The sequence below is a fragment of the Sus scrofa genome, chromosome 2 (assembly GCF_000003025.6).
Source record: "Sus scrofa isolate TJ Tabasco breed Duroc chromosome 2, Sscrofa11.1, whole genome shotgun sequence".
Lineage (NCBI taxonomy): Eukaryota > Metazoa > Chordata > Mammalia > Artiodactyla > Suidae > Sus > Sus scrofa.
In genome coordinates, this window is record NC_010444.4 from 91,822,196 (window position 1) to 91,843,843 (window position 21,648).

Below are 21,648 nucleotides of genomic sequence, written 5' to 3' on the forward strand. Positions count from 1 at the left end.
TCAAATGCAGATTCTGCTTCAGAATGTCTGGAATGGGTCTGGGATTCTAACAAGCTCCCTGGTGATGCTGATGTTTCCGGAAGGTTAAACCCACTTTGAATATCAAGAGCTTGGAGCACGGGTTCTCATACATTAGCAGGCATCAAAATCTGCCAGAGTCCTTATTAAAACAGAGTATTGTGCCCAGCTCCCAGTTTCAATGCAGTAGATCCAAGATAGGGCCTGATCATTTCTAATAAGTTCACAGGCAGTGCAGCTCTGGACATGATTGTGCAGGGCAGTGGGTCTTGAACCCGACCACACCTGTCAGATTTATAAAGCGCACTTAGGCTGGACTCCTTCCCCGTCCCAGTTTCCCCTGCTCTTACAGAATCTGACCTAAAGCCCCCTGGGTGATCCTAACATGCCCTCATTTGAAAACTATCAACAGAAGTCTTCATGAGTCACATAAAGAGTTCAGATTTTATTCTTTAATACCATGCTTTAGTTGTCCCTGCTTTTAGAAATAATTTGTGACTGGCTATAAAGGTGTTTGAAAGCAGATCACTGATAAAATCCTGACAACTGAACTATATGCCTTTATCTCGAAAGGTGAGGTGAATGAATAATCCCTGAGGCAGACACTGTCTTCATTATCTTTTATTTCATATAAGAGAGACTCAGAAAGGTTAGCTAGACAACCCTTTAATTTCTGTAGAGAAATATATTAAAAGGTACACAAATTGGCTAATTTTGAAATCTACTCATGTCCAACTAGCTGGATAGTTTTGCTCTCACTTTCTATTAAAAGTCTCTTCTATTATGGGTTATGTGACAGAAACTAATTATTGGGCACCTGTAATTTGAAGTGACAGATAATTGAAACCTAGGTTCTGTAGGAATATCTGTGTAATGCATAATACATTATTAAACACGAATTATTTAAAACACAAGTCAAGCCAGCTGAAGTCTGTTCCAGCAATTGGTGGTTCATAATAAAATGGAAAGTATGGATAATTAGCATCGGTCCAAAAGAGCTCATTTCAAGTTAGTCTGCAGAAATTATTTTTTGTCATTTGATGTTAATTATGACATGCTAATATGTCTAATTTTATTTAGCCCATCTATATTCACCTCATGTACTCAGAATAAAAGGCAGAACAAAATTCTAAATCAAAGAAAGAATGAAAATTATCTATCCCACACTTCTCTTAATATTTAATCTTCTTTACTGAATTAATACTCTGAGGCTGCCAACACAAACCTTAGTGGAAATAGTCACCCTTTTTTTTTTTTTTTTTGACCTTGCTCAGAGCATGTGGAAGTTCGTGGGCTAGGGATGGAACCCATGTCACAGCAGTGACAACACTGGATCCTTAACTACTAGACCACCAGGGAACTTGCAGAAATGGTGACTCCTTTTAAAAAATATAAAATTGGATTTTCAAATGGAATGTTATAAAATTTGATCACTTGATTTTTTTTTATCTAAATGGAAAAAAGTCTCATTAGAACAATAGGATTGTATCATCAGTGGTTTATGTATTACACACTATAATAAATATATAACATTTAAATAATAAAGTAATAAATACATATAAAATAAGTTGTCTAGCTTTAAATATATTTATCAATATAGATATTTTTTGCCTTTTTGGGGGCCACACCCAAGGCAAATGGAAGTTCTAGGGGTCAAATTGGAACTGTAGCTGCTGGCCTATACCTCAGCTACAGCCAGAATAATGCCAGATCCTTAACCCACTGATCAAGGCCAGAAATTGAATCCGCATCCTCATGGATATTAGTCAGGTTGGTTATCGCTGAGCCACAAAGGGAACTTCTTATCGATATAATTTCTCTCCTAGTCTTTTCTTCTAAAATTGTCCATCTGAAGCCTTGGATCTTGCAGAGTATCACTTACAATGATGCTTGTACAAGAGTAGAAAAAAAGGTGCAGATTTTGAAAAGTATAGTCTAATATCTATTGGTGAATGCGCCACTGTGAATTTCAGAAAAGACTGCCGAGTTTTGCCGTGTGCATTTCTCCAGCACAAATAATGGCATACTGCTTTGAAAATAACAACTCTAACTCCCTTTGCAACTTGAGGCCTGGGTGGTAAAATCCACTTGTACATATATTTACACCTGTAGTAAATTTGTTTTCATTACAAAGAAAATTGGCTTTATAGATTTTTGGTCTTGTAGAAAACGAAATACTGTGCTCAGGGTTCTAAAGTCCCTACAGGTGTGTTAATAGTTAAGAGATGGGCGTTCTAGAGCTAGATTCCTGAGGTCAATTCCAGGCTTTCCCTCTTAATTGCCTGTAATATTTGACAAGTTACTTAACTACTCTGTGCCTTAGCTTTTTCATCTCATAAAATGGGGGCATTTATAGTGCCTACCTCATAAGGTTATTGTGTTATCAAATAAGCCATTGTATGAAAGTACTTACAAAAGGATCTGCAATGCAGCATATACTTTAGCATAAATGTGAATTTTTTTTGGTCTTTTTGTCTTTTCTAGGGCCACAGCCGTGGCATATGGAGGTTCCCAGGCTAGAGGTCTAATCAGAGCTACAGCTGCTGGCCTAAGCCACAGCAATGTGGGATATGAGCCGCGTATGCAACCTACACCACAGCTCACAGCAACCCCAGATCCTTAACCCACTGAGCAAGGCCAGGGATGGAACCCACAACCTCATGGTTCCTAGTTGGATTCGTTTCCGCTCTGCCACAAGGGGAGCTCCAATAAATGTATGTTTTGAAGTCAATTACTTCTCAACACATCTAGAGCTGTTATTCTGCTCTACCACCATTTCTGCCTCTACTCCTAAAACTACCTACCATGTGGTCTCTAGGTATTCATTCTTACTGGGATACACAATCCATTCTCCACACAAAAGTCACGGTGAATTTTTTTTTTTTTTTTTTAAGGAAAGTTTGTGTCTTTATTGGCCGGCAGGCTACTCGATGGGGTTTATGAAGCCGGAGGAGTGGGTGGCCGTGCTTCTCCGGCTTGCAGGTGATGGAGAACTCGCTCAGGTGGTGGCCGATCTTCTCAGGCTTGACTTCCACCTGGTTGAAGGTCTGGCCCTTGTTGACACCCACAATGCTGCCCAACATGTCAGGCAGGATGATCATGTCACGCAGGTGTGTCTTCACCACCGGGGGCTTCTCCGTGGGAGGCACCTCCTTCTTGGCCTCGTGAAGGCATTTCAACAGGGAGTGCCCCTCCCTCCGGAGGCTGTGCGCCAGCGGCCAACGCCACGTTCAGCTGCTTCGGCAACTCATAGGACGATTCCAACAGCTGGTCGAGGTTCAGGCCACGGTAGGTGAACCTGAAGAAGGTCCACTTCTTCTCTCCCCCTTCTGCCTTCTTGTTGGGATGGGGGTGGGAGTGGGGCTTTGGAAAGCCAAGGTGAATTATTTTTTATAGAAATTTAATGTCACTCACCTGCTCAAAACTTTCCTAGATTTAAGGTAAGTTCATTCAGAATAAAATACCAAGCTTTTATCATGGCCCTCAAAACTTTTCATTCTCTGGCCCTTCCCTGCCATCCGAGACTCATTTTCTCGCTATGTTTTCTGTCTCGTTCTCATTCTCATCGCATGGCTGTTATATGTCATGTTTTCTATACCCATAATGTTGTTTCTCTAGCTTTCCACCCCTCATTTTTCAGGTTTCTGCTCAAATGTCCTCTAAAAAATTACTTTACTGATTATCACATCTAAACAGATGCACACTTTGTCCTTGGTCTCTAAGAAACATTTACTGTTTTATTTTTTACTTTACACTCTTCACCAGCTGAAAGTTTATGACTTATTTTGTTGTTTACTTGTTTCTTGCTGTCTCCTTTCCTAGCTCTCAGTGTTCATAACTGTTCCATATTGGAAACTCAGTGCTGATTTGTTGAATAAGTGGATGGTTTTCCATATTCTGAAAAATCAAAGAAGAGTGATTGAGGATGTTGGCTTGGAGAGGGCGAATTATCAGGGATTCAAGTGGAAAGGTGGTTTTTTGAGTTCCTTCACCTGTTCTTCTCTCTCAGGGATTGCTGTCTAGCACTGTTACCAGATATTTAAAAACCATTGTTTTAAATAGCTTATGATTTTTTTCAGTTATTTAAAACTGAAAAGTAAATCTGGTCCCCATTTCTCTATCTTGATGGCAACTAAACAATTGCACATATATGATTTTTGTGAGTCCAAATGGTTGTACTTTGTATGGACTTTTACAAATGGAGAACATCTTACATAAAGGCAATTCATACAGGCTATTCTGTACTTTTTTCCATTTGCCTCCAGGTCTTAACACCTAAGTCATTATGCTACCATCTTGAGATACTATGGGTAATGAAATTCTATGAATGCAAATTTAGAAGGGTCTAATAGCATTTCCTTAGTTTTTTTCCCTAGGGCTCATCTCTGTTATGCCATATCTGGTTGGTTGAAGATCCAGGATGGATCTTAGAGGAGGTGTTTCTAGGATACCCACAATCCACGACGTGACTGAGCCCTACATGGTGCTTTGAACAATGCTTGCTTATTTTTCACTAAACCAGAGAGGTCGTTTCAAATCTGAAAGCTAGAAAAGGGAACATGCTAAGTTAATATCTGTAAGAATTTAATTATTCTAAGCATCAATACAAGGCTTTTATTGTAAGAAGAGTTCCCCCTCCTCTTTCTGGAAATATTTTTAAATAATGAAATTGGATATATTTGGAATTTGGTTAAGTAGATGTGTACTTAGAAATTTGGAATATAGTTCAGAACAATAAGAAATATTTTCTATAGAAAATCAAGCCTCATTTAGATCAATTTCTAGGCAGAATATTTCAACTTAAATATCCTGGGGTTGTTTTTCTACAGACTGAAAAATGGACAATTAGATATGAATTAATCTACTAGCACTTATAGTTTCTATTTTCATTTCAAACAAAACAAATTTTCTCATGAGTTAGAAGACCAAAAATGGATGGCTTCATTACAGCATAGAAAATTCTGTTATTTAATCCTTGGTGTAATGAAAGGGAAAAACATAAAGAACTCTGAAAAAGACTTTGCTGTTGGTGATTGTACTGATGTGATGTGTGATGCCAGTATCTGCATTCAGACCTGATCTGAAGCCAAGAAGTTATATATGGATACTCAGTGTATTTGTATTATACTTATAGAAGTAAGGCATGAAAAATGTAATGATATCCTTGAAGGAGAGAAAAAACTAAGACTGAACAACCAGTTCTAATACAAATGAGGGATATCAACTTGTGAATTTTTTACACTGTAACTTGAGTTTAGATATACATGCATTATTGTAAGGTAGTATTCCACACTACTAGGTTAACCACAGTGGCTTGACATCAATCTCCAGCTTTTAGGTGCTAACTTGGGTTAAAAGTTTTGTTAAACTATATTGGTTAATGAATATTTAGAAGACTTGACTTGTGAAAATCTAATTCACTGGAAGTCTCTGGGAGATAGTTTCTATTCATTGGGTGGGAAAGAGAGGAACAATTATGGCAAAGAAGGAAAGGAAAAATGACTTTCTTAGTCAAACTTACATGGACCAGTCCCCAGATGATAAGTCCAAATTGCCCTAAAAATATTTTCGTGACACAGAAATAAGATGTGAATTTCACCCATTCATTCAAAAAATGTATAAATATGTGATATGCAGGAACTATGTTTCAGTCACTCTTCTAGATATTTTGAAAACATCACTGAACAACAACAAAATTCCCATAATTCCTGCCCTCTTAAAGCCTCGGTCCTTTTAGAAAGTAGACCCAAAATAAAGATAAACATAATAACTGAATATATTACAAAGTAGAGAAAGTGATAACAACTTTGGGAAAAGTAATAGGAAATGGTGTGGGGGCAGGCAAGTGGAATGTGCTGTCAGTAATGTCGGAGTAGGTCTCACTGCAAGAAGTAATATTTGATCAAAAACTTGTAGGAGATGAGGTCCTTAGGTAAAATGATATTAGAAGAAACAGTGTTCAAGCTGAGGAGTGGTCACTGCAAAGGCTCTAAGATGGGAAATTCTTTGAAGTCATTCAGAAAGATCAGGTAGGGCCATGTGCACAGAGGAGAATGGGCAAGGGGGAGGAATATTGGGAGATCAGAGAGATGAGGGAGCTAGAATTTTGGATTTAATTCTGAGGAACATGGACTGTGTGAACTAATCACCTCCCCATTCTTAAAACTATCCCAGGAGACCCTTTTTGTTCTATGGATCTAAAATTATGTATATCAGTCATTACAGCTGAGGCTGTCCTACTGCTGGTTCCAAGCACCAAACATTATCTGCCTTCCCAGAGCACCAGCACCATCACTTACATTATGTTAAGAAGTGATGTTAACTGTACTTAACCGGTTGGTTGATAAAGAAGTTAATAACCATGAGAGCTTCAAAAATTGCCATAGTCAGATTCCTTTTTGCAATGAGCTAAGACATGTGTCAGCAAACTTTTTTCTGTAACAGGCAAAGAGTAAACACTTTTTGCTTTGTGACTGTGTGGTGTCTGTTGCACATACTCAGCTCTGGCATGGTGGGGCAAAAGCAGCAAAAACAAATATGCATGACTGGGTTTCAGTAAAAAAATTATTTGCAAAACCATGTGGTGGGCTAGATTAGAGCCAGAGGCTGTAGTGTGCTTACCCTTATGATAGAACACAGAAAATATGTTAGCTTTGGAGCAAAGGCTGTTAGGTGAGGGAGGATGCAACATGGTGCAGGAGAAACAGCAGTCATTAAACTTTGGAATCAGACATACCTGTCCTTCAGGCTCAACTCTTCTACTTTACCTAGTGCACATAGCAGATGTAAAGAGGTGAATGCTTGTATCCCACCCTTGCAGCCAGCACCCCATAAAAAAAGCTTGTCTGTTGAAACCCTAACTCCTAATGTGATGTAGTGGGAGGTGGGGCCTTTTGGAGATAATTGGATTCAGATCAAGTCATGAGGGTGGGGCTCTATGATGGGATTAGTGTCCTTATAAGAAGAGGAAGAGACCAGAGCTTGTTTCTCTCCATGTGTGAGGCTATAGCAATAAGGCAGCCATCTTCAAACCAGGAAAAGGATTCTCAGTAGAAAATGAATCAAATCTGCAGGTGCCTTGATCTTGGACTTTCTACCCTTTAGAACCACAAGAAATAAATGTCTGCTGTTTAACCCAGTCTGTGGTATTTTATCATAGCAGCTCAAGCTGACTAAGCAGGCATTCAAAAATGCAAGCGAATATTTACCAGATAGCAGATTTTGGGGGAAAAATCCATAACTTTAGGATATAATAATGACTTCAGAAACAAGGGAGAATGGTAAATAGACCATTATCTTTCTAAATATTGATTCTGCTCCATTTTTTCACTCTTCTCCTTCCAGTACTTCAATTATGTAGCTTTGTACATTTAATTATGCCTTACCTCTCTCTTTTTGTTTCTTCTGTTTTTTTCCCTGCCTATGATTCTCCTCTTGCATATTCTCACTCACCCATCTTCTAGTTCACCAATCTGTTATACTATGTTCAGTCTGCTGGAAAACCCACCTAATGATTTCTTAATTCCAAATATTTCCATTCTAAAATATCTGCTTTTTAATAAATAACATTTTTGCCTAATTTCAATCTTTTCTACTATTTGACCAACTTTTTCTCTCTAATATCTGAGTCACTTCTGCACTTCTGCTTCTTTTTCCCCCTCCTGTTTTAGCAAACCTAGTGTATCCTCATAAGTTTGGATATTGTAGATAACAACAATAAAAGAAAAAAACAAAAAACTGAAGGGGTTCTGCTGATTTTTTTTTTCAAAGATAAATATTTTTTTATTTTGCCTTGTTCTGGAACCACTGGAACCTCTTTTTAAAAAATTTTTATTAGAGTTTGTGAGGGTATAGAGGCTGTGAACCTTTAAATCTCACTGTGCATCACATAGGGTAGATATACATATTCATAGACCGGAGCAAAGTAATCAAATAAAGATGAAGTTATTTTCTCTATGCTTTAAGACATTTAGGACATTTACGGTCAATTTTAAAATAATTTCTAGGAAACGCTAGAAATTTGGAGGCTAATTTTCTTATGGAAGATAGTCACTATCTCATAGAACTGTATTTACAATTTGTGGAAATGATGCTAGCTAGATAATTTATTAATTTATATTACACAGGCTGAAATTTTAGGCTGTTTTGTTATGGCTACCTGGAGATTTTTGGATATATGCATGCCATCTAGTCTATTAAATGTCTTGAAAATTAAAATACTTATTAGAAAGAAAAATAGGTTGTAATTAATTAATGAGTTTTGTGAGAAATGGTCTAAGTAAAATGATACTCCTATTTTATATATTTTCTTCAGAACCCCTAGTCATAACACAGTAGCCGTTGACCCTGAGTGACCTTGGGTATGTCACTTACCTGCTCTGTCTTCATTTCTCTCACTTATAAAATGATGATAATAGTGCCTGCCTCATTGGTTGCTATGACGCTTAAGTGACTTAGTCTTTTTAAAGTGCCTAGAACAGTGCCTGGCCTAGGACAAACATGATAACTATTTGTTAAATAAATTAAATAAAGTATTCCTAGCTTCTCCTTTTTAGTTTCTCTATTGTTTTGTGAAAGAAGTAGACAGGAATCCTTGATTCTTACCTCAGAGGTGTTATTGCTTAACTATGTGCCCTTGGTACGACAAATTTTTTAGTGTCATTTAGCTTTGGTTCTGCACCTGTAACATGAAGTACTTCATGAAGCTCATTTAATTGTCACAACTACCTCAAGACAGGTGGTGAAACAACCTCATCTGAGGCTTAGAAAAAATAATAACCTGCCTGAAGAAACACAGCTAGTAGATGTGGCATCTGGGAAGCCCGTCCATTTCCAGAGCCCAGGGCTCTGATTATTACTCTGAGACCATGAGCCTCACTCTTCATTCTTCCCCGGTGGATGCTTGGTTCTTACTTACAGTGTCTTTAGGCATTGAAAAGCAGGCAGGTCTCTGCCTCTGCATACCATCTGCAGTTTTAGCTGTGGGAGGAGTCCTTGAGATTGTCTCCTTGACGTAGTAGTGAGACATGGCCCATGCCTTCTGGTGCAGGCTGGGATCCAGCCCACTTTAGCAGGTCACTAGTCCTTTCTGGTGGACCTTTGTTTCATGGCTTTTGGCTCTTCTCTGTCATAGCTTTCTTTCTAGGAGGCATTTGCAATGGTAACAAAGAAATCCTGCAGACCTTCATGTCTCTTGAGCATTTTCTTTTCTGAATCAGGTTCTGGTTTCCCGTGGCAACCATGTAGCTTGACCCTCCACAAAGCAGATCTCCCTGTGGTATTAGCCTTTCAAAATGATATCCTGTTGTCAATGTAATTGTTTGTTGTCCAGAATCCAGACACTATCCTTTTAGTGGCCTTCGGGAGACAATATGTATGTGTGTCTTTGTGTCTTTTAATACTTTTGTTACCTTAATGGTGAGAGGAGCAGGCCAGGAAGGAAGCAAGCATCGCAAGAGGGCAGGGTAGCTTCTCACACAGCAGAATCTTGTGATACCTCTTAAGCCAAGCTGTGTGTGTGTGTGTGTGTGTGTGTGTGTGTGTGTGTGCGCGTGTGTGCGCGCGCACGTGTGTGTATGTTGGGAGCCGAGTGGCTTTTTCTATAATCTAGTCCTCCACTCTGGGCCAGTAGAATCATTAAATGTCAATGCTGGAAAGGATTGTAGACCATATTCTGGCCACCATAACGATGAAGAAATCCAGGCCATTAGAGGCGAATTGCCTTGTTCAAGGTCTCATGCCATCTTAACATTGGACTGGGACCAGCCTTCCTTATGCCAGTGCTCTTAACCCTGAGTGGTGTAACCTCCTCCACACCAAACTCATGAGTGTAGCAGGTGCAGATCCCAGACCCCAGATTCAGGTGTGTGGTGGATTGAGTTGTGTCTCCTCAAAAAGAGGTGATTCTGGTATCTGTGAGTGTAAACTTATATGGAAATGGGTTCTTTTCCAATGTAATCAAGGTAAGACAATATCATATTAAGGTGGATCCTGAATGCAATGGCTGATATCCTTCTAAGAAGAGAAGACACACAGGGACACAAACATAGAGCAGGCCATGTGACGCTGGGGATTGAAGTGATGCAGGAAGGCCAGGCACAGCCCAAAGCTCTAGAAGCTGGGAGGAGGAAGGGAGAGCTACCCCTAGAGGCTGTAGGGAGGACAGGCCTGCGGCTACCTTCATTTTGTGCATCTAGCCTTGGGAGCAGAGAGATGAAATACCTGCTATTTCAAGTCATCCACTTTGTGGTAACTCGTTATGACAGTCCTAGGAAACTAATACAAGGGGGCTATTAAATATTCTTTTAGTTTTCTATAATTCACTGTGATGTTTATTTTGTTCTTTATTTCTTCCAGGGGGTAAACACTGAAACCTGGTCCCTTTAGGTGCCTCCCGCCTCCCAGGGCTGTGCCTCAACTACAGTTGGGCCTATCTGCCTAGCCAGGTTGTCCAGGACCATGCCCTGTTTCTGTGCCCTTGGCCTCTACAGCTCTGATGTTGCTAGCCACTTCCAACTATTGCAAGGCATGAGGGTCTCAGGGAGTTTATACTCATGTGTGCACAGTTGGGGTACTTTGGACATTTCTGCAGTGAGTGCTCCATTGTCAAAATGGCTCTGCCATGGAGAAGAGCTTTCAGGCTTCTCTTACCAAGACCCACCTGTGTCTCTTTTCTCACCTTTACCCCACCTGCACAGTCAGGGAAAATTTTACCTGCTTCCCTCTACTCATTTCCCGACACTCTTCCTCTACTCTTTATCTATGTCTTGATGCTCTAACATCCTTACTTAGACTTTTGGGATACAAGAGCCCAAATACTTGCTGGCTCTTTCAGCTTTCGGTCTTGCCACATCCCTCCCCTGAGACACTGAACCCAGAATATTTGCTGCAAGGGAGGGGGCAAGGGAAGTGGAAAATAGCAGTGGAAAAATAAAGAACTTTCGTGGTTTATCAAAACTATTATCTGGATGAATGTGATATGGAAGAAAAATGTTCTCCTGAAGCCAGAGAGACATGAAATCAAATGCCAACAATACTACTTTGCGGCTGTAAATAGGCCAAGTTATATTTAGCCTCTGTGAGCCCTTGTACTCTCACTTACCAAAATAGGGAATTAAAAGACCTACCTTCTGAAGATGTTGTGAGGATTAAATTTAATGAGATAATACGTGCAAAATCATTGCATCTCCATTTAGCAAAAACACAAAGACAATACCAACTAGCCAAGCCAAATGAATGTCACAGAAATGAATTAAGATGGTGTTGATGTCCTAGTTCTTTCCTAGGGAGCCAGCATCCATGAAGACACCAGCTGTTTAGCCTGAAGATTCATTCTGAGTATGGCCTCCCACTACTATGCAACATGCTACTGTGGAGGCCCACTGGCTCCTTTAATTGTCTTTCTTATGCTAAGGAATAGCCTGAGGATGGGAACTAGCTTTTCCATTCTTCCATATCATCATCACTTTCAAGTTTTGGTGCACTTAGGTTTTTCTGTTTTCCTGAATCTAGATGAATACTCTGCAGACAGACAAATGCTTTTTATTTTAATCAACTTCGTTCTGAAACTGGAACACTGCTGAACCCTTGTGGGGAATGAGTGCTTTTTTTTTTTTTTTTCCCCTTTAGGATTTGGAGACATCCAGCAGAGCCTGGTTGACGCTGCCAGTTTTTCCTTCTCTGGCTAAGAGGTTGTCATTCAGATGTAGAGCCACTAGATGTCACAAACGGGGAAGGGTTCTTCCCTGCTCCCTGTGGTTTCTCTTGCAAGGAGAGATAGTGATGTACTATAATCCTTCTTTAAAAAAAAGTATATATATATATATATATATATATATATATATATATATATGCTCTAAAAGATAACTTTTTAGGGAAGTTTCAGGTTTCTAATGAAATTGAGAGGCAGGTCCAGAATTTTTCATGTATCCACTATTCCCAAACATATGTCGCCTCCCCTATTATCAACATCACTCACCAGAATGGTACTTTTTTTTTTTAATCAAAGATGAACGCACACAAAAGTCCATAGCCTACCTTAGGGTTTACTCTTGTTGTTGTACATTCTTTGGATTTGGACCAATGTATCATACATAACATCATCCATCATTCTTCTCTAGTTGCTACAGTCAGAATATCTGGGTATCCTTCCCACCCTACCTAACCCCCTGCACCCAAATTCACATGTTGAAATCCTAATCTTCAAAGGTGATGGTTTAGGAAGTGGGCCCTTGGAAGGTGCTTAGGTCATGAGGTGGAGCCCTCATGAGTGGGATGAGTACTCCTATAAAAGAGGCCCCACAGAGCTCCCTGGCCCCTTTTGCTATGTAAGGATACAAGGAGAAGTCAGCCACTCAGAAGAGGGCCCTCACCCTGCTGGCACCCTGGTCTCAGTCTTCTAGCCCCCAGAGCAGTGAGAAATACATGTCTCTTGCTTATAAGCTACCCAGTCTGTAATGTCTTGTTTCAGCAGCCCCAACAGAATAAAATGGTCATACAGAGTATGTTCACTGCCCTAAGGATCCTCTATCCTGTCTAGTCATCTCTCCTTCCCTCCTCGAACCCCTGGCAACCACTTAGCTTTTTGCTGCTCTGCATTTTCCAGAATGTCATATTGGTGGATTTATATAGTACTGTAGTCTTTTCATATTGGCCTCTTTCAATTAGTAATGAGGTTACTCCATGTCTTTTCATGACTTGGTAGCTCATTTCATTTTAACCCTGAAGAATATTTCATTGTCTGGACAGATCATAGCCTACTTATCCATTGACCTACTGAAGGACATCTTGGTTGCTTCCAAGTTCTGGCAGTTATGAATATAGCTGCTGTAAACATCCATGTGTAGGTTTTGTATGGGCAGGAATTTTCAGCTCCTTTGGGTAAGTCCTAACATGAGTGATTGTTGCATCATCGGTAAGAATATGTTTGGTTTTGTAAGAAACTGCCAAGCCTTCTTCCAAAGCAGCTGTACCATTTTCCATTCCCATCAGTAATGAATGAGAGTTTCTGTTGCTCTGCATCCTTACTAGCATTTGTTGTGAGCACACTGGGTTTGGGCCATTCAAGTAGATGCATGGTAGTATTTCATACATCCATTAGATGTTTTGATTTACATTTCCCTGATGACATATGATATTGAGCATTTTTTTCCCCACATGCTTATTTGCCATCTGTATAACTTCCTTTTTTTTTTTTTTTTTTTTTTGCCTTTTTGCCATTTCTTGGGCCGCTCCTGCAGCATTTGGAGGTTCCCAGGCTAGGGGTCTAATTGGAGCTGTAGCCGCCGGCCTACGCCAGAGCCACAGCAATGTGGGATCCGAGCCGCGTCTGCAACCTACACCACAGCTCACGGCAACGCCAGATCGTTAACCCACTGAGCAAGGGCAGGGACTGAACCCGCAACCTCATGCTTCCTAGTCGGATTCGTTAACCACTGCACCATGACAGAAACTCCTATCTATATAACTTCTTTGGTGAGGAGTCTGTTAAGATCTTTGGCCCAGTGCTGAAATCAGATTTTTTTTTTTATCTTTTTTTTTGTCTTTTAAGGGCCATACCCGCGGCATATGGAAGTTCCCAGGTTTGGTGTTGAAATGGAGCTGTAGTCGCCGGTCTAGTCCACAGCAATGCAGGATCTGAGCCTTGTCTGTGACCTATACCACAGCTCACAACAATGCCAGATCCTTAACCCTTGGATCGAGGTCAGGGATCGCACCCGTGTCCTCGTGGTTTGTAGTCAGGTTCATTAATGGATGAGCTACAATGGGAATGCCCAGGTTTTTTTTTTTTAATTGAGATTTAAAAGTTCTTTGTATATTTTGAATTAAAGTCTTATTATACATGTCTTTGTAAATATTTTCTTTAGTGCGGCTTAACTTTTCATCCTATTAATATCGTCTTTCACAGAGCAGAGGTTTTAAGTTATAAAGTCCGGCTCAAGAATTATTTCTTTCATGAATTATGCCTTTTATGTTGTATCTGAAAGCGCATCACTATATTCAAGGTCACCTGGATTTTCTCCTATATTATCTATAGTTTCATAGTTTTGCATTTTACTTTTAAGTCTGGTCAATTTTAAGTTAATTTTTGTGAAAGTGTAAGGTCTTTGTCTAGATTCAGTGTTTGCATGTGGATGCCCCATTGTTCCAGCACCATTTGTTGAAGAAACCATCTTTGCTCCATTGCATCCTTTGTCAAAGATCAGTTAACTGTATTTATGGTTGCCTATTTCTGTTCCATTGACCTGTTTTTCTGTTATTTCACCAGTACCACACTATCTTGATTACTGTAGCTTTATAGAATGTTTTGAAGATGGATAGAATCAGTCCTCCTTCAATACTGTCTCTTGCCCCTCCATAATGTTAGAATCAGTTTGCTGATATCCATTAAGTAACGTGTTGGAACATAGATTGCATTGAATCTATGTATCAACTTGAGAAGAACTAATATTTTGTGTTTTATGACAGTCTCAACTGTTAGATAAGCAGTGTTGTAGGTGGACCTGCCCTTATGGTTCTTATTGTGAATGCAAGATTCCCTCAGCTATAACCTTGAGGAAACTTAAAAAAAAAAAAATGGTTTATTATTTACAAGTCCTGGAAATTACATGGCACATCATGAGGTCACAGGAAGTGAGAGAGAGATCATGAATCTGAGTTTCTACTTCTTTTGTGGTAAAGGGCATGGGCTAGGGAGGGGGCCTAGGATTTTGAGGGTCTCACTTTACATTGGTGGATTTAAAACACAAAACTGGGAATTTAAAGCACAGGAAGAAAAGAAATACAAGTAGTACACACATGGCCAGTTATTTATATCAACCAAGATCTCTAAAACAAAGGAGTGTGGAAGAAAGTTGGGGGAGGGGACAGCCTGGTTCTTTATCTCCTCCTGTGGTTCTTACTTAAACCAAATCTGTTAGTCTAGTGGTTAGGATTTGGCACTTTCACTGCTGTGGCCTGGGTTCAATCCCTGGTCTGGGAACGAAGATCCCACATCAAAATCTACTGCACACCAGAGCTAAAAAGCCAAAACCAAAACCAAAACCAAACAAACAAAAGATGACTGAATGCTGAAGGAGTCAAGAATATGATTAAATGAGGGCAAGTGGCTCTAGAATGATGATAGGGCAGAAGGGGGAGAGGGCTGAGCATTTCAGGGCTTGGACTGGCTTCAGCTTGGTATTCCCAGGACATACCTTCCTTGATGTGCTCCTACAGCAGTTGACATCAGTGTCACACGAAAGGGATGAGGGATGGGGAGGGAGGGAGGGCAGTCTGCGATACATTGTCTGTGGAGAATGTTAAAACAATAATAAAATGGACTAAAGGTCAGCCTGCTTTCTATTATGACCATGCCTTGGCATTTCTAAACAATGTCAGTAACAAAATACTCCTTAATTTCCTGAGAAGTGCTTTCCCCTCTCACCTCCAAAACCCATATCCTTCTTTCTGCTTTCTGCTTTCACAGCTCAGTGTAGACCTTAACGATGGCACCTTGTATGACATTGTTTACCTCAGACTATGAGTTCTTTATGTCTTATTTAAGTATGGCTGATCTTTACCCCTCTCTGTCATCCCTTACTATCCCTGTTATACTTATTGGCCCAAAGTAGTCTACTGTTATTTAGTTGAGTAAATAAAAGGTAATAATTTAGTTCTTCTACATGTGAGAGTAGCAAGTTATTACAGAGATAATAAAGTCTTCTAGCCTTAAAGCTCAACCAGTGTCCCAAGTCAGTTATGATCCCCTCAAACTTGATTTTCTTTTAATTTTCCACAGTTATTAAATTAAAATCCTTGGAGTTCCCATTGTGGCTCAGTGGTTAACAAACCCAACTAGCATCCATGAAGACGTGGGTTCGATCCCTGGCCTTGCTCAGTGGGTTAAGGATCCAGTGTTGCCGTGAGCTGTGGTGCAGGTCGCAGATGTGGTTGGATCCTACAGTGCTGTGGCTCTGGTGTAGGTCGGCAGCTACAGCTCCCATTGGACCCCTAGCCTGGGAACATCTGTATGCTCTAAAAAGAAAAAAAAAATCCCACTTTTCTTACTACCACCAGCCTTTTGGAAAGATGAAGTTATGTGACAATAATAACTTAAATGTCACCAGTCCTGGTCCCTCCTTGCCTGCTCAGGGCTGCCAACTCCATTTATTCATGTATTCAATTGTGCAATGAATAAGTGTCCATGTAATGAATGAATACTGACTCTCATGTGCCAGGCTCTGGGCCAGCATGTCTGACATCTCGTTCAGTTATGTCAGAGAGTTCCAAGTAGATGCCTTAGCCTTGATCACAGGCAGAGTGAAATTGAAACACCCTTACATTTCTCTTGCTATTACTATTATTTCTCCCATAATGCAACTTCAATGTGTTATTTTATAACATTGTCTCTGACTGTGAATGAGTCTTTGCAAAGACTCCTTTCAGGGGGTGAGGCGAAGAGGGCCAGAAAAGAAAATTCTCCAGCCACTCATCACCCATCATTTTCCCAGTCTGTTCTTTACTAAGGTAAAGAACAGACTATCTTCAAATGTCTATAGAGAAGTTTGAGTCACTGTCTTCATCAAATCTCACCAGTGATTTCCTATTACCACAAAGTAAACCCCAAATCCCATGACATTTAAGGCTAGTTGAAGGATTAAAAACATGCAAATAAATGTCACGGAACCAAAATGACAAACATATGGGAACTCTCGGGTTTTTTATTTTCCCTGCCAGCCAAAGCATGGTCTGGCTTTGCCCTGCTTGGTTTTTTCTTTTCCTTTTTCTTTTGAGGAGAGTTCTCCCAGTGTCCCAGCACAGCTGCTTGTTGGTGGGTATAGTCTTCAGGCAAGAGGGAGGGTGGGCCTGAACTTCAGCATGTGCTCAGGTTACCTAGTGGTGCCAGATGACAGGCCTGTCTGCAGGTGGCAGGTTTAACTTATTTGCATGCAACTCCTACATAGCTGGCCTTTGTGAATCAAAATTGGGAGAAATGGTAAGAAGTCTGAATAAGAAAAAGGGAAAGGGGCCAGAGAGGATGGCTAGGACCAAGAAAGGAAGTTTTTAGGGTGGTTAGTGTGAGAAAGAACCAGAGCAGCTGTGGGTTGGGAGGGAAATGGATGGAGGAGAAATGGGATTTTAAGAAGTATTGCTTAAATAAAGAACCTGAGTTACTTTGAAATTTCTTTTGGTTGCTGGTCTCTGTTTGCTTTGTCTGCCATAGTGTTAGAAAAATCATTTTACACTCCTGACTTCACGTCTGAGTTTCACTAGTTAATGCAGGTCTGCAACTGCCCTCTAGGTCAGGGAATGTTGGGAGAAGAAATCCTCTTGTCTTTGCATTCATCAGCTGTTTGACTTTTTGAAAGTTAACACTTTTCTTAACTTGCACTTTTTCATCTGCAAACTAGGGTAGTAACAGCACCTGCCTCATGGAATGGTTGTGTGAATTAAGTGAACTCACACACGTTCAAAGTCCTCCGTGTAGTATTTGGAAGAGTGTGAATGCTAAATGAATGATAACATCCTGTTATTATTTATGTCGTTAGATAGAGAAACTCAAGCAGAATCTTTGGAAGTCCCCATGAGGAAGTTATGTGTCCTGGCAAACTGGGTGGGACAGAGTAACCCCGGGGCTTGCTCAATTACAATGACTGGAAGGAATCAAAGCATTCTAGTCCTTGCAGCGGTTCCTGTAGTCTGAAGACACAGCAGATTTTTATTTCTAACTAACATGTCAGATTTCCTCTAAGTAGTAGTTTCTTATGGTAAGCCTTCATATAATTTTAACATTTTTCTGCATTCTTTTGCTTAAGTTTGTTTTTCCTTTATCTCCCATATTCCATTTTGTTTGCTTTCTCCAACTCGATCCCACTTTTTTCTTTTTTTCAATCCCCCTTCTAATAGAAGGATTTAAGGATTGCAGAGTTTCTCCAAATTTGAATTGAAAAGGTGAATATAAGCCTAAGATCTCAGCTCTCTTCTCTCTAAGCCATTGCCCTCTTCCCTTCCGGCTCCCTACCCCGCCCCTTAGACACTTCTCCCAGCAACGAATTGCTCCTCAAGGTCTCAGCTCTTCCACCTTCAGGGGTGAAAAGGACAGAGGCCTTTAAGCAGCTGTATCTTTTTGTTTCATAAGGAAACAACAACAATAACAACAACAAAAAAACCACATTACTTCAACAGCTGGTTGTAATTATAAGCTGGATACAGAGTAAAATAAAATTCAAACCAGCAAACACTGGGACAAAGCTCTTTGAGCCAGAGTGATCCAAAGGGCCTATCTGTCCCTCATGGCTTTCTTTCACTTTCTCCTAAGGGTTTGCTCTTTGGCTATTGAATTATAGGAACCTGTCCTCTAGTGCCATTTTCAAAGGCTCAATGTTCTTAATCTAATACTCTGAGAATACCAGAATAAAAGCCTCTCTACTGGTATCATCCATGGAAGGGCTTCAAAGGGAAAAGACTCTTTATAACTCTCTTAAGGATGTGTGTGTGTCCTTGTACACAAGCTGAACATTTTCTGGGAGAAGGATCCTGTCTATTAGTAAAATCCCAAAGACCCCTCCAAAATTAGTCACAATTTGTAGGACTTTAATTGTTCATTCGAATACTTAAGTCCACTTATTTCCATTTTGTTCCTGCTTTTGTCGTTGCACTTATATTTTCTTTTTACACTAATAGTTCTGTGCAGGCATTTTAGATCTTGGAGCAGAAATATTTCTTCCATATTCACTAATTCTGTTGAGAGGATCCTTATTCACTCTCATTGGAGAGGATTAACTCCCAGTTTAGGGCCTATGTAATAGACTTTTCAATTAAAATGAAGTATTCAAAGAGTGTGGATGTACAGGAATACAAAAGGTCATTAAGCTTGGCTCCTGCTGCCCAGAGTCTGTAAGTATAGTGGGAAGACAGATATACTTAAAAACAATAACAGGAGCTCCCATTGTGGTATAGCAGAAATGAATCCAGCTAGTATCCATGAGGATTCGTGTTCGATCCCTGGCCTTGCTCAATGGGTCGGGGATCCAGCATTGCTATAAGCTGTGGTGTAGGTCACAGACATAGCTCGGAGCCTGCATTGCTATGGCTGTGGTGTAGGCTAGCAGCTATAGCTCTGATTTGACCCCTAGTTTAGGAACTTCCATATGCTGTGGGTGCAGCCCTAAAAAATAAATAAATAAAATAAATAAAAACAATAACACCACCACCACCACCAGTCATAGCAATGCAGAGTCATACAGATGAAGGATAGATGAGGGATTTCTTTTGGGGCTGCACCCACAGCATGTGGAAGTTCCCAGGCTAGGGGCTAGGGGTTGAATTGGAGCTGCAGCTGCCAGCCTACACCACAGCCACAGCAACGTGGGATCCAAGTTGAGCTACGCCACAGCTCACGGTAACGCCAGATCCTTAATCCACTGAGCAAGGCCAGGGTTCAAACCCATGTCCTCATGGATACTAGTTGGGTTCGTTAACCACTGAGCCATGACGGGAATTCCCATGGTTTCTAAACCTATCTGGAGAGTTAGGATAGGCCTGTTGAGGTAGGTAATATTCAAACGTATCTTGAAATGCTTTGAGGGATTTTTACAGGGAGAACGAGAGGAAATGAGCATTCTTGGCAGGAAGCGGAAGAGCAATTAGTTTGGGTGTACCTGGAGCCTGAGGTGAGTGGGTAGTTGTGGTGAGGCCTGTGATGGGTAGGGGACATTGGAGTCAGGTGAATGATCCCAGGTCGATTACTTGGGATTTCAGGTTAACTCCTTGATACCTATATATGGGGGGAAGGTGTGTCTTTATATATACATCTGTTGAGAGAAAATGTGCTTTGCCAAAAGTCTGCTCTTGCAGACTTGTTGAGAACTTCCAGGTTGTGAAAGATGTGGAGACAGAGGGTGAACACATACCATTTGGGAACTGAGGAGTCCAGGATCTGGAAATGCAGGTCCAGGTCCAGGGTGGAGGCGCGGGGACAGTTCCCTGAGACATGAAAGAGGACCTGGATATGCCAGAGGGGAAGGAGCCCAGCGCTGCTACATACACTATTCAATTCTATGAGCACTTTAAAATTTTTTTTTTTTTTTTTTATTTTTAGTGGTGGACTCATGGCATATGGAGGTTCCCAGGCTAAGGGTCAAATTGGAGCTATAGCTGCCATCCTACGCCAGAGCCACAGCAATGCAGGATCCCAGCCTCGTCTGTGACCTACACCACAGCTTACAGCAATGCCAGATCCTTAACCCACTGAGCAAGGCCAGGGATCGAAACCTTGTCCTCATGGATGCTAGTCAGATTCGTTAACTGATGAGCCACGATGGGAACTCCCTATGAACACTTTAAAAGGAACAATGAATATAGACCCTTAAACACTTCAGTTTGCTTGTTTAAACTGGGACCTTTCAGCTTATTTTATCAAGAAGAGTCTTATGTTTTATGAAGGGCATTGTGAGAAGTGCAGTGGTTTAGGTCATGCAGTTATGTTCCAAATAAAACCCTATTATCCACTGGAAAAGGTCAAGTGTATGACTGTTTTTGAAAAGGTGACTCTCACATAGTTCCTTTGCATTTTAATCTACAGTATGTTCATGAGTACTTTAGTCAGAGCACATCTTTGGTGTGTTGGCAAATAAGGCCATGTAATATTTTCACCGATAAACACATTAGTGATGGCAGAGCCTATAGACCACAAAAAGCAAGACTAAACATTGTAAAGTTGTTCTGAAAGAACTAGATGTTTGTATCTTTTGCCTAGGGCTGCTTGGAGACAGTTTAGCTGTCAAATAAAGTTACTGAATGGGCTTTTAATTTACTATGTACGTCAGAACAACAGAGGATAATGCTGCAAGTATCTGGAAATTGGCTTGTGGAAGAAGCTAAATTTGGCTGTGATCACTGCTAAAGGGGCCGTATTTGATGGATTCTTTTAGTTTTGCAGAAAAGAAATGGAGGTGCTGAGATAAATGAATTAAATTTAGTGGGCAGAGTAACTATGGAATTTTTTTTGCTCTGAAATGGCCTTTTTCATGATAAAGATAGAAAATTTTATAGAATGATATTTTGTTTTGTTTTGGTCTTTTTTCCTCCGTCAAATAATGTTTACTATTTATCTTTCCTGATGACATAGGCCTTGTTTCTTCCATTGTTACTCTTGATGATTTTGGCTTAGTGTGTTCCAGTCTTAAATTGAGAAACTCCAGGAATTCCTGTTGTGGTGCAGCGGACAAGAATCCTGCTAGTGTCCATGAGGATGCAGGTTGGATCCCTGACCTCGCTCAGTGGGTTAAGGATCTGGCGTTGCTGTGAGCTGTGGTGTAGGTCACAGGTGCGGCTCTGATCCCTTGTTGATGTAGCTGTGGCGTAGGCTCTGATTTGACCTCTAGTCTGGGAATCTCCATATGTCAGAGGTGAAGCCCTAAAAAAGGGGTCGGGGAAGAGAAACTCCAGGGTTCCAGCAGGGAGGAAAAAGGTGATGACATCATAGGGTATAGGATTTGTTAGAAGTGAGGTGGGAGGCGGGGGTTGAAGAAACGCCACCTGTAAGCTGCTTTCCTCCTCCCAAAGCCTGCAGCAGTTTGTAGAAATCATGACCAGTACAGTCACAAATAGAAAGGCCCCCATCCTGAGTCCTCCTAGGCACCTCCCGGC

General features: G+C 40.7%; 1 pseudogene; it reads right to left on the reverse strand.

Moving 5' to 3' along the window:
• Positions 2,847-9,046, reverse strand: LOC100515881 (annotated as a pseudogene).